This window comes from Agrilus planipennis, unplaced genomic scaffold (genome assembly GCF_000699045.2).
Source record: "Agrilus planipennis isolate EAB-ADULT unplaced genomic scaffold, Apla_2.0 scaffold67, whole genome shotgun sequence".
In the NCBI taxonomy this organism is placed as follows: domain Eukaryota; kingdom Metazoa; phylum Arthropoda; class Insecta; order Coleoptera; family Buprestidae; genus Agrilus; species Agrilus planipennis.
The window spans coordinates 1,025,247-1,036,459 of record NW_020438908.1 but is presented as its reverse complement, the minus strand read 5'-3'; the positions used below and the strand labels follow the sequence as shown (position 1 = coordinate 1,036,459).

Genomic DNA, 11,213 nt, shown 5'->3' with positions numbered 1-11,213 from the left:
GTCGCTAGAGATAGATTTACTTATCATTATTTAACCTATTTTATTTTATTGATGATGATTGGAAACTTCTATAATTTTAAATGCATGCAAAGTAGTCAAATGTCTCTTGCAAATAATAATAGGCCGATTTGGTCCCAGTGGTTCTGCGAAAGTCTTTGATGACAACCACCTTTGTCAATTTTATTACCGATGCTCTTCAATTGTATGCAGGTTACAGGAATTTCATAGCTCGAGGCAGAGTCATACCTTGTTGGGTTTTTTCCCTTATTGACTTCTGACTGGTATTCTCTGGTTGCATACCAATTATTGGTGGTGGCACCAGAACAATTTTTGATCTTGTCCAACAATTTAGAGTTAGTTACGTTTTGTATTGCTTCTTGTTAACTTGCGTTTTTAATTCATATTTTCTTCGTTGTGCCTGTAGTTGTAATTCGTTATTTAATAGTTAATAATTTATTTGTAAATAAAGTCTGTATGTTCGCTCCGTTAAAAATAACATTTTGAGAAAAAACTGCTCGTGTTTCATGGCCAACAGTGTAAATTGCGCTTGTTTTGAGAGTGTCTCTGGTATCTTTTGCGCTCTTTAAGGTTTCTCCGATTTCTCGCGATGGTTTTGATGTTGCATTTGAATGTAAGGTAAAATGCCTTTTCCTTGTACAATAGGTTGGTTCATGGTCTTTATTTCGTGTGTGTCTCTTTGGATGCAAGGTTCTTCTTATATCCATTGTCGAGTACTCATTAGCAACGAAAGCTTGCAGTGCTTTGGCGACGTGTTGTGATTGGCAAATGCGCCTAGCCCCATTGATCAAAATTGTGATTATGCCTCTATTTGTTGAAGGTGATGGTTAGAATGTTTGTTTGAATATCTTTCTGTGTGCATGACGTTCATATATACTGGATGTCCTAGTTTGCCATTGGTCTCTTTCCTGATCAATACGTCCAGAAAAGCCACCTTAACTTTAAATAAAAGCTTGTAAAAACAATGCCAACATGTTTTACCAAACAATAGTTTTAGCTTGGACACATTATTTTTTTTTCGACGATGAACAGGAAAGCCATTGAGATTTTTAAACATCCTCAGAACTTTAAAACAAGAAGGAAGAAAGCCTAAAATTACTGAAAATCTGCTGTAGCATATTACAGTGAAGACAAAATCTGGTTAACTCCATTGATCCACAACAAAGCGAACTGTTTTTTACGTTCGAAATATTCAAATTATTGATTCGAACTTTTTGTACAATTGTACCACATATATAACTCGAAGAACCATAGAAACGCCGAGTTGTAAATATAACGAATTTATTGTACAACTTCAAATACGACCTATTCCAATTTGTTATAAATATTGATTTTTATTAATGTATTATGAAAATAACTAAAGTCTAGTTACTCTCAGCGAGTCTACAAAAGAACTATCCTATCAAACTTAAAATTTTGTACACTAGATTCCGAAATCGGCAAATTATCCCTCCAAATAACGAGGTTATTGACAGTAATACCAATGCACAATATATTAACCATGGGATAAACCCTCATTTGTGCTTCTGCGAATTTGCCTACGTGACCGTAGATTTCGAAAATATTTCCAAGTACAATAACAATAAAATTTACAAAAAAAGGTATAATAAAATATGAAAATGTTTATGCCATAAAGTCCCTGCGTCGCCATATCACAAATAAGGTTCCTTAACACGAACCAAGCGACCAATCAGAAACAGCCGTTAACCTGGCGGATATAAATAAACAACGTCGTCACTTCTGGTGGCGACGCCAAGCGGAGTACTTCAACCACTGAAGATGCCATTCACAGTTGACAACGAAACGTTCGGTAGAATTATCAACCAACCTACACCATGGCTAGCAAGCCCGGAAAACTCCAATCACCACATTGACTCCAGCTTTGAATAAAGAAACAACCACAAATTTTCTTCAATTGTTTTAACTTTCTTCCTGTAATAAGTGCCACAAACAAAAAAATTTATCTTGCCCCAAATTATAATAAAACTTATTAGAAAGTCATTGCGTCTCACTGTTTTTTTTGCCATTTATTGAAACATGATTGCTTCTGTGCGGTGTTCATTATTTTGCGATACAACTTGTCTAGTGTTTATTGTATTAATTTTTATATTGCTTAAATATTAGGTTTTCAACAAATTCAAGCATGCACGATGATAATCTTCAATATTATACTTGTAAATGTATTTGTTTTAAACAGGATCTTTAAATTGATGAATAGAGGGGCTGGACGAAAGAGAGGCGAAATCACCCTATCCTTTCTGAAATATGACTAATCGAATCTGTACGTAGATATTATATTTACGTTCAAATTAATGTTGCGCCTGCGTATGTACCTGTATCGACTTGGTTGATGGTGGTGTCGTTTAAATAATGTGTGATTTTATTTATTCGAGAAACGCGCGGAATGTCTGTCAAAAAATATAGGTGCAATTAGGTGAAGTTTTGTTTGGCAAGTGGTCAAGAATGTAGGCATGAAATCAAACAATTGTGCATACTTGCCTCTTTTAAAATGGGAACTGAATTTTTTCGGAGGTCAGTTTGTTCATGTATCCGATTTGCTTTATTATTATTATTTTTATTTTTAGTATATTCATTACTCATATAAGAATACAATTATTTTGTGTTAATTATTTTATTGTCGTAGTTCAGTAATGAGTAAATAATATGTGTATTGTTAGGTTAATATTTTTCAAAATTAAAAATGTACCGGAAATGATAATGTCGGTTCAGAATGCTTCAGAAAATTTTAATGATTTCTACCCAACTGCTTTTTATTTTAGAAAAATGTAATTTGAGACTGGTAAAATTGGAAATTAAGTTCTGTCGGTCTACAACTGTTATGTGTTTCAGGACAATACAGAAAGAATGTTCCAACAAATTATTTGTCCAATTTCTACAAATGTTTCGAACTAATCGGCCATTATTATATAAGAGTGCAAAACTGTAACAATTCGCGTCTTCGCATTTAGGACACTAACATGGTATAAAAATTCAATAACCCAATAACTATGATTTTGATGGAATCCTTGAAAACATCGTCACATTTTGATATATTTCAAATAACACCTCGCTGGACTATATGTGAGACATCTACGAAAGAGAATAAAATAATTCGAACTGGTCTGTATTGTGTCGAAATTGCCAGACGCGGATGGCGATTTCGATCTTTTTGGATCTCATCAGCGCGTCGCAGGCAGCTCCGACAGAACACAGACCAACTTTTACCTGCTGTATTAACAGTGTGTTTTAGAAAATACTACAAATGGTGCAGTAAACGCCATCTGTGGTATCGAAAAGTTGGAGTATCGCTATAATCAGTGTATCACCNCACAACGTTGAGATTAGCTACGCTGGGATTTGTTTCAGCAAGTAGATATCCACACAAGTGGACCTTGTTGGAGCATACGTAATCCTAAAATGTAGCATCGTGCTACAGATGGCGTTTACTGCGCCATTTGTAGTATTTTCTATCTATAAAATTGCTTGCTCCGTTTCACCTCTTTAGGATGTGATTTTTGTAAAATATGTTCTTGCGGTTAGTGTGCCTTTATGCAGAATTTAACGTCAGAATATGAGCTCAGAGATTGAATGTCCTTCTGGACACATCCTTGTATTACTCCACATCGGGTTAATGAGCCCTGTCAGGCAAAACTAACGCCGGAATGAGCAATTTAACACATGTGATTGGTCAAAGTAGGTATGCATCTTATCTCAACTGTTACAACCATAACACATACATTTGTTTTCATACACTTGTACGTCATGTTACAAACCTCTACCAAACGCTGGGTGGCCAGGGTCGTTTGCGAACCACTTCTAACAATAAGTATTCCGTAATCGTTGTAATTTCTTTTCTGTTTAAAATAACATAATACTCGTTGTCGTGGGCTACATCAGGTTCACTTCAGTTGTACGATCATAGGATTATGGGGGCCTACGCTGTCACTTACTTTACATGCCTGTCTATGTACGCAGTTAATTTTTTTTTTCGACTTTTTGGTGAAAACTGATATTGTAGGCAAAAATGTACATTTCTACCTACTTTTGTCGAGCACTTTATCAATGATTTTCCGTTTACGCATTGGGGCACAATTTTCGTTGTGATAGGTATGTAGTTTTTCCAACATGTTCCCTGTCATCTAATGGACGTTAGCGCGAGTGCATTTTCTTCTGCTGATCCGTAACTTAATACCAAACATAAACAATAACATTACACCAAAAAGCAACTGATTCCGACCAACTGAAGGTGAATTTTTCTACAATCAACTGGCAATCAAAACTAATTTGCAATTTGCATCAAAAATATTATTAACTCTATATGTATACATAAAATGCAGGTACTTCAACCAAATTAATAAGAACGGAGCTCTTGGTTAGTAATTCATCGAAACTACCGGATGTAGCTCGCGTATTCGGTCTTATTCGATCTCATCGGCATCCCAAAGGTAGTATCGATAAGGATGTTTATAACATTCGAAATACATCAGTTAGCAACGAGTATCAGTAGATGATGTATGAAGAATTTTCAGTTTTTGACTGAACTCACGATCCACGTGCTTTTTTGCGTGAAAATAATTTTTTGAGAAAATTTTCCTGTTTCCCACAGTAAATGAAAATTTGATAGATGACAGAAAATAGAATTGCTAATGTAAAGGTACCTGTTTTTGTTTCAATAAATTTACATTATACATCAAATTGATAATGACGTCTCATTTAGGAGTACACAAAGGCATTGTCTGATTAATATTTATTATGTGCACCTATTAAAATTATTTCTATTACCGCCTCTTAATTACGGTGCTGTGGCCTGCCTGAGATATCGATTAGGTTGCGTGTTGAACTTCTAATTAATTTTCGATGCCAATGCCGTCGTGCTAGATTCATTTTTATATTGAAAACACGAAAAACATTTCAAAGAACAGTTCGTTTACAGAACATTCCCACTGGAATGTATCCTTAATTATTGTAGGTTACATGTAACTAACATTTACCGTATGCGAAAAAAGTTTAAGGACTCTGTTTTTTATTTTATCTACATCCTGCTCATAGAGAGAAATAGTATGCATGGTTATTGTGCTCAAAATGCGAAATAGATATTAAATATTTGAAACCCGATTTACCGTGCGCTCTGAACAACGAGACTAATGGTTTACACTCGAAATTTTAGTAGGCGGTTGCACTTGAATGGTTTAAATGTTGCATTTCTAAGGTCAAACGTTGGAAATATTTTCTTTGTATCAAGAAATACAATTCATTTCTCATTGTCAGGACAGTCTTCAATTTAAAAGCAGCGACCATAGAAGAGTGATACTTAGCTTGTATAAAGAGCAACAGGCAGTTATAGAGCTGGGGATGCAACGTAGAGAAGTAAATATTAGGAAGGGAGTCAGCCAGGGATGCACACTGTCACCGCTACTTCTTAATCTATACATCGAAGACGCCATCAACATCATTAAAGACAGTACAACTGTAGGGACAGATTTACAGGAGCAAAAGATTAGTAAGCTTAAATTTGCAGATGATATAGCAGTATTAGCATCTAGCAAAGAGGACCTAGAGATAGCTTTAAATAAAATGGAAGCGGTACTGACAGTTCAGTACTGTATGAAAATAAATAAAAGTAAAACTAAAATACTGATATGCAAGGAAAGAAAAAGTAGGGGAAGAGCGAATATAAAGATAGGAGACGAAAAATTAGAAGTGGCTGATTTTAGATACCTAGGAAGTCAGATAACTGAGGATGGAAGGAGTAGTAGGGATATAAAGCAGAGGATAGCGCAGGGTCGCGTCGCCTTTAATAAAAAGAAGTCACTTCTAAGCTCGCGAACGGTTAATTTAGAAATCCGAAAAAGATTGTTTAAGGTGTATGTTTGGAGTGCGGCGTTGTACGGGTGCGAAACATGGACAGTGGGCGCGGCGGAAAAGAAAAGGTTAGAAGCGTTCGAAATGTGGTGTTATATGCGTATGATGAGGATATCGTGGGTAGAAAAGGTTAGAAATGAAGAGGTATTGGAAAGAATAGGAGAACAGAGGACTCTATGGAAGTCAATAAAAAATAGGCGAGATAGGTTGGTAGGACACCTTCTCAGGCATGAAGGTCTAGTCAGAGACATATTAGAGGCAGAAACAGGAGTTAGGAGGGGTAGAGGTAGACCTAGATTAGATTACTCTTCGCAAATAGTTAAGGATGTGGGCTGTTCTAGTTTTAGGGAAATGCGAAGTTTAGCTCAGGATAAGAAAGAGTGAGGAGGTACGTGTCCAACCAGTCTTAAGACTGATGACCTTATGATGATGATAACCATATCTTATGGTTATCGACTATTTGAAAACTGTATAAGGGAGCTTCCATGAAAATAGGGCAACTTTATGTCCACAGGCATTTTTCACTGCATTAAATTAAATAAATTTTACTTTTTAGTTGATGGGTAACAGTTTAATATGTATTTTATTTATTGCCCTCAAAATGTTTGAAATAATTTAGAATTATACTTTGGAAAAATGTTTTAACTACCACAAATATCAGGCCCTAGCCGTGTCCACCTACCAAAATTTTGTATTTGGCCACCAATATCTGAAAAAGCATTCCTTTTATACACTTTTATTTTATTCATGACATTTACAAATATGACTGTTTACCTAATAACATCAACAAAATAACAATATTTCGAAAAAACATTACATTTATGTAAGTTAAATTTGTGTCCACGACTTTAACCATCCAACCAGCCGCTTAAGAATTTTGAAATTACGCGGTTTTTATCGTGAATGAGGGAATGAAAATCAGTTCATTTTAAGGTATAGACATGAAATTATCTGCAAATCTGCTCGCCTTGTGTCGGCCATTTTGTGATTCAGTGCAACTGCGGCGTAAGATGGCTAGCACGCCTTGTTCCAGTGACTTTGTCAGTCCGTCGGTTATTTTTATATTAAATAGTAGGCAATTGTTTTTAATTGTCAACGATTTAGTATTGTTTTGTAAGCCCTGTTTATTAAATGACGTTAGGTATTGTGGAATATATAACCGAACAGAGTATTCGTAGGTTTTTTTCTGAATGGTCAGTCCCTAACCCGTCAGGCTCTCGCTTGATTGATCGATTGAGATTGATTATTTTATAGGCAAGGAACCTTTTTTGTTAATTATCACTTCATAGAGCAAAGGGCCTCATTTGTTTAATTTTTTACCTTATCTTAAAGAATTTTAGCTAAAGCTACACTTGATTAACATTTTTCAAGTTAATTAATAATGATACTGTCTAAAATACGTTCCTAATAAAAGTAAAGCTATGCCTCTGTAGGAGTCTTATTTTATTGCTTTAATTGCTTTAAAAAAATCTTATATTACAGTATATCAGCATAATCTTCATCAGTCCGTAGCTATATGTTAGTTCCTAGACGTCTAAATTTACAAAAACCTGAATTTCTCTTAAAATACTAAACAAAGTGACTGGCCCTTTTGAACATTAATTATTCTATCGATCAGTCATAAATTACACTAATTTAAAATTGCACAGTATGTAAAAAATAGTAAAGACTAATCACATCATAGAGTTGCCTATTTTCATGGAAGCACCCATAAAAGTAAAATAAAACAGAATTGTTTAGGTTACCTGAGGGTATGACTATCGAATTGAAAATCATGACGGAAATTGATACAAAATTTTTTGTATTAAATTGAATAGTTCCTTTTTTATGTAAAATTTGAATTAAATGTGTGTTGTTTTAAGATGAGTAAATACAGTTCTTCAGACACTTACAAAAAAATTACTTTTGCTTATAATTCAATTTTAGGGTTTTGCCAACTGAAGCATTTTCAATTGTACGGCCACTATGAACGAAACAAAACGAAACTAAACTAAACCATAAGAAAAGGAGAACAACTAGCGATTAGTGTGGCCATTGGGAGAGATTTCCGATTAACACAACTGTTGACGCCTGGTTTGACGAACTTGTTTTATGATTAAAACTCACGTTAGTTTTTTAATGTGCTGTTTATTTAAACTTGACACTTTAATAAAAACCTAACGCTAAAAAATATTAATATTACTTAACTATTATTTTATGGACTGTCACACTTGTGATTGTCGCTGGTGATTGTCACTGATGATTGTCACTTGTTTTTGTTACTGTTCTTATGATTGTTACACTTCTCTGTGGTTGTCACTTATTCTCCCTGATGAATAGGATGATTTGGCTTTTATCCTATTTTCGGATATTCACAAGAATTGTGTGAAGAGGGAGTATAGGTGGAATTAGTAAGGTTTAGAAACATTAATTGGATTAGGAATAGAAGAAACAGGGTGGTTGGTCCAAGATAAGAAAGTGGGGTATAAGGGGTGCGGTTTGATAAGAAGAGAAAGGGAGAGATCGGTGTACGTGCAAGTGTCCAGCGTGCAACAATTCTTGGTATTGATCGATTGTATCGACCATTGTACTCTAACGAAAATATTAATAGATTTTACAACTGCAAATAAAGATAAGGAACACGAAGTATTTGAAATACAATGATGTTGGGATAAACCCCTAATGACACACCTATCATTAAAAATCAATATACAAATATACAAAGAAAAGGTACCTAAGAATAAACTAATTGTTCGCAAAGTAAACAAGATAAAGTAAAAGTAACTTGTTTAAATGACTAACAACCCCAATTACAAAATTATACCTAAAAGCTATACCGAAACAATGGATATAGAACTTTGACAGTCAACAACAACTATCACTTTTATTAAATGACTGGATGTAGGGATCGTCGGAAGGAATCGTGAGGGATGAGGACAAGAGCGACCTTGAGGGAAAAACTAACTTCACTAATCGTTATTAACGACCATTTACCTGATGTGGCAAAAGCTTGGAGTCAAACTCACTTCCATTGTCTAGATTGCGTATATAACTTTCCGAAAAAATATAAGTTTCTTAAAAAAAATAAACTTTTGGGCGTTTTATTCCCACTAGCTGCGAATGCTGGGCTACGCCTTCTAGGAATCGTGGGATTAGGTGGATGAGAAGGAGATGAATGAAATGAAGATAGAAGAGAAGTGACAGATTTCCTATAGAATATTATTACTGTCTCAGCATTTGTCTAAGTGATCCAAGCAAACCATAGAAAAACATGGGTCAGGGCAGACGCACCTGAATCGAACCGGTACCCTACCAAATGCTAAGCAACATTTCTAATCCCCGCCGCTCGGTGCTTTTTGTTGTTAGAGATAGATTTGTTTATCGTTATTCAACCTGTTTTATTTTATTATATTAGAAATTTCCATAATTTCAAATGCATACAATGTAGTCAATTATTTCGTGAATGTTCTTCTTCAAACAATAATAGGCCGATTTGGTTCCAATGGTGATGTTCTGCGAAGGTTTCGACGGCAACCACCTTTGTTAATTTTATTATCGATGCTCTTCAATTGTATGCAGGTTACAGGAATGTCATAGCTTGAAGAAGAGTCATACCTTGCTGGGTTTTTCCCCTTATTGACTTCTGTTTCGTATTCCTTTGTTGCATATCAGGTATCGATGGTGGCACCAGAACAATTTTTAATTTTGTCACTTAATTTAGAGTTACGTACGTTTTGTCCTTGTTAATTTGCGTTTTTAATTGATATTTTCTTCGTTGTGCCTGTAACTGTAATCCGTTATTTCATAGTTAATAATTCATTTGTAAATATAGTTTGTATATTATAGTGTTTTAGTGATATCTAGTTTCATTCGCTCCGTTAAAACTAACATTTTGAGAAAATACTGATTTCATGGCAAACAAGAACAATAAATGTATTTTTCGGTGGAGGCGACGGGTCCAAAGTTTTCTACATTTAGGTCTGTGGAAGTATTAGTTCTAGATCCTAGAGCCACACCAGACATTAGCTATTTTCTAAGTAACATGATGAGTGGGAAAGTGGAGTGTTCGGCCCATTTGTATATATTTGATTCTAAAGGTCCGCAAAAATAATACTTACTTTTTAGAAAATACTACAAACGGCGCAGTAAACGCCATCTGTAGCACGATGCTACATTTTTATTATTTCGAATTATTTTATTCGATTAATCTAACGTGCCTATCACGTTGAGGTTGGCTACGCCGGGATTCGTTTTCAGCAAGTTGATATCCACACAAGTGGACCTTGTTGGAGCATACGTAATCCTAAAAATGTAGCATCGTGCTACAGATGGCGTTTACTGCGCCATTTGTAGTATTTTCTAAAACGCACTGTTAAGACAGCAGGTAAAAGTTGGTCTGTGTTCTGTCGGAGCTGCCTGCGACGCGCTGATGAGATCCAAAAAGATCGAAATCGCGATCCGCGTCTGGCAGTTTCGACAGAATACAGACCACTTCGAATTATTTTATTCGATTAAGCTAACGTGCCTATCACGTTGAGGTTGGCTACGCCGGGATTCGTTTTCAGCAAGTAGATATCCACACAAGTGGACCTTGTTGGAGCATACGTAATCCTAAAATGTAGCATCGTGCTACAGATGGCGTTTACCGCGCCATTTGTGGTATTTTCTACAACGCACTGTTAAGACAGCAGGTAAAGGTTGGTCTGTGTTCTGTCGGAGCTGTCTGCAACGCGCTGATGAGATCCAAAAAGATCGAAATCGCGATCCGCGTCTGGCAGTTTCGACAGAATACAGACCACTTCTAATTATTTTATAATACTTACTTTTCTTAAAGTCTAAGTGATGATATTTAGTTAATGTTTTATAACATATTTGTTTTAATTGTCATGTACCTCGCTTTCTATTACATCGTCTTTTTCTACATCTTATCTATCTGTTCTTTTCTCGTCTATTTTTGACTTTTCTGAACTTTCGACCACTATTCACATATACTTCTCTTGCCGGATACTAATACTTCTGTGCTGTCTTTCTCTACCTCACCACCTTTTCACCCTTAAGAAGCGTGCCATCAGCACCATCAAGCACCGAGCGGCATGCCCTAGAGGTTTAGATCATTGCTTAGCATTCGGGAGGACGCCGGTTCGATTCCGGGTCCGTCTGCCTTGGTCCAAGTTTTTCTGTGGTTTCATTGGATCACTTAAGTAAATGCTGGGGCAGTAATATTCCACAGATAATCTTTCATTCTCTTCTGTCTTCATTTCGTCCGTCTCAACTTTCTCACCCGAATCACCACCCACCCATTCCCACGATTCCTGAAAGCAGGCTGAAGAGGGCCTTCCGCCCTACCTTCCGGC

At 35.8% G+C, this 11,213-nt stretch overlaps 1 protein-coding gene and 1 long non-coding RNA gene across 2 annotated transcripts in view; one reads left to right on the top strand and one right to left on the bottom strand.

The window, feature by feature from the left end:
* Positions 1–11,213, top strand: part of LOC108733634 (stress-activated protein kinase JNK) — a 289,264-nt gene that overhangs the window by 18,313 nt on the left and 259,738 nt on the right. The gene's annotated exons all lie outside the window — the stretch shown is intronic.
* Positions 9,266–11,213, bottom strand: part of LOC108733635 — a 3,512-nt gene continuing 1,564 nt past the window's right edge. The window contains exon 3 of the long non-coding RNA XR_001937251.1: positions 9,266–9,646. This is a non-coding gene — a long non-coding RNA (uncharacterized LOC108733635). The remainder of the gene's footprint in view (positions 9,647–11,213) is intronic.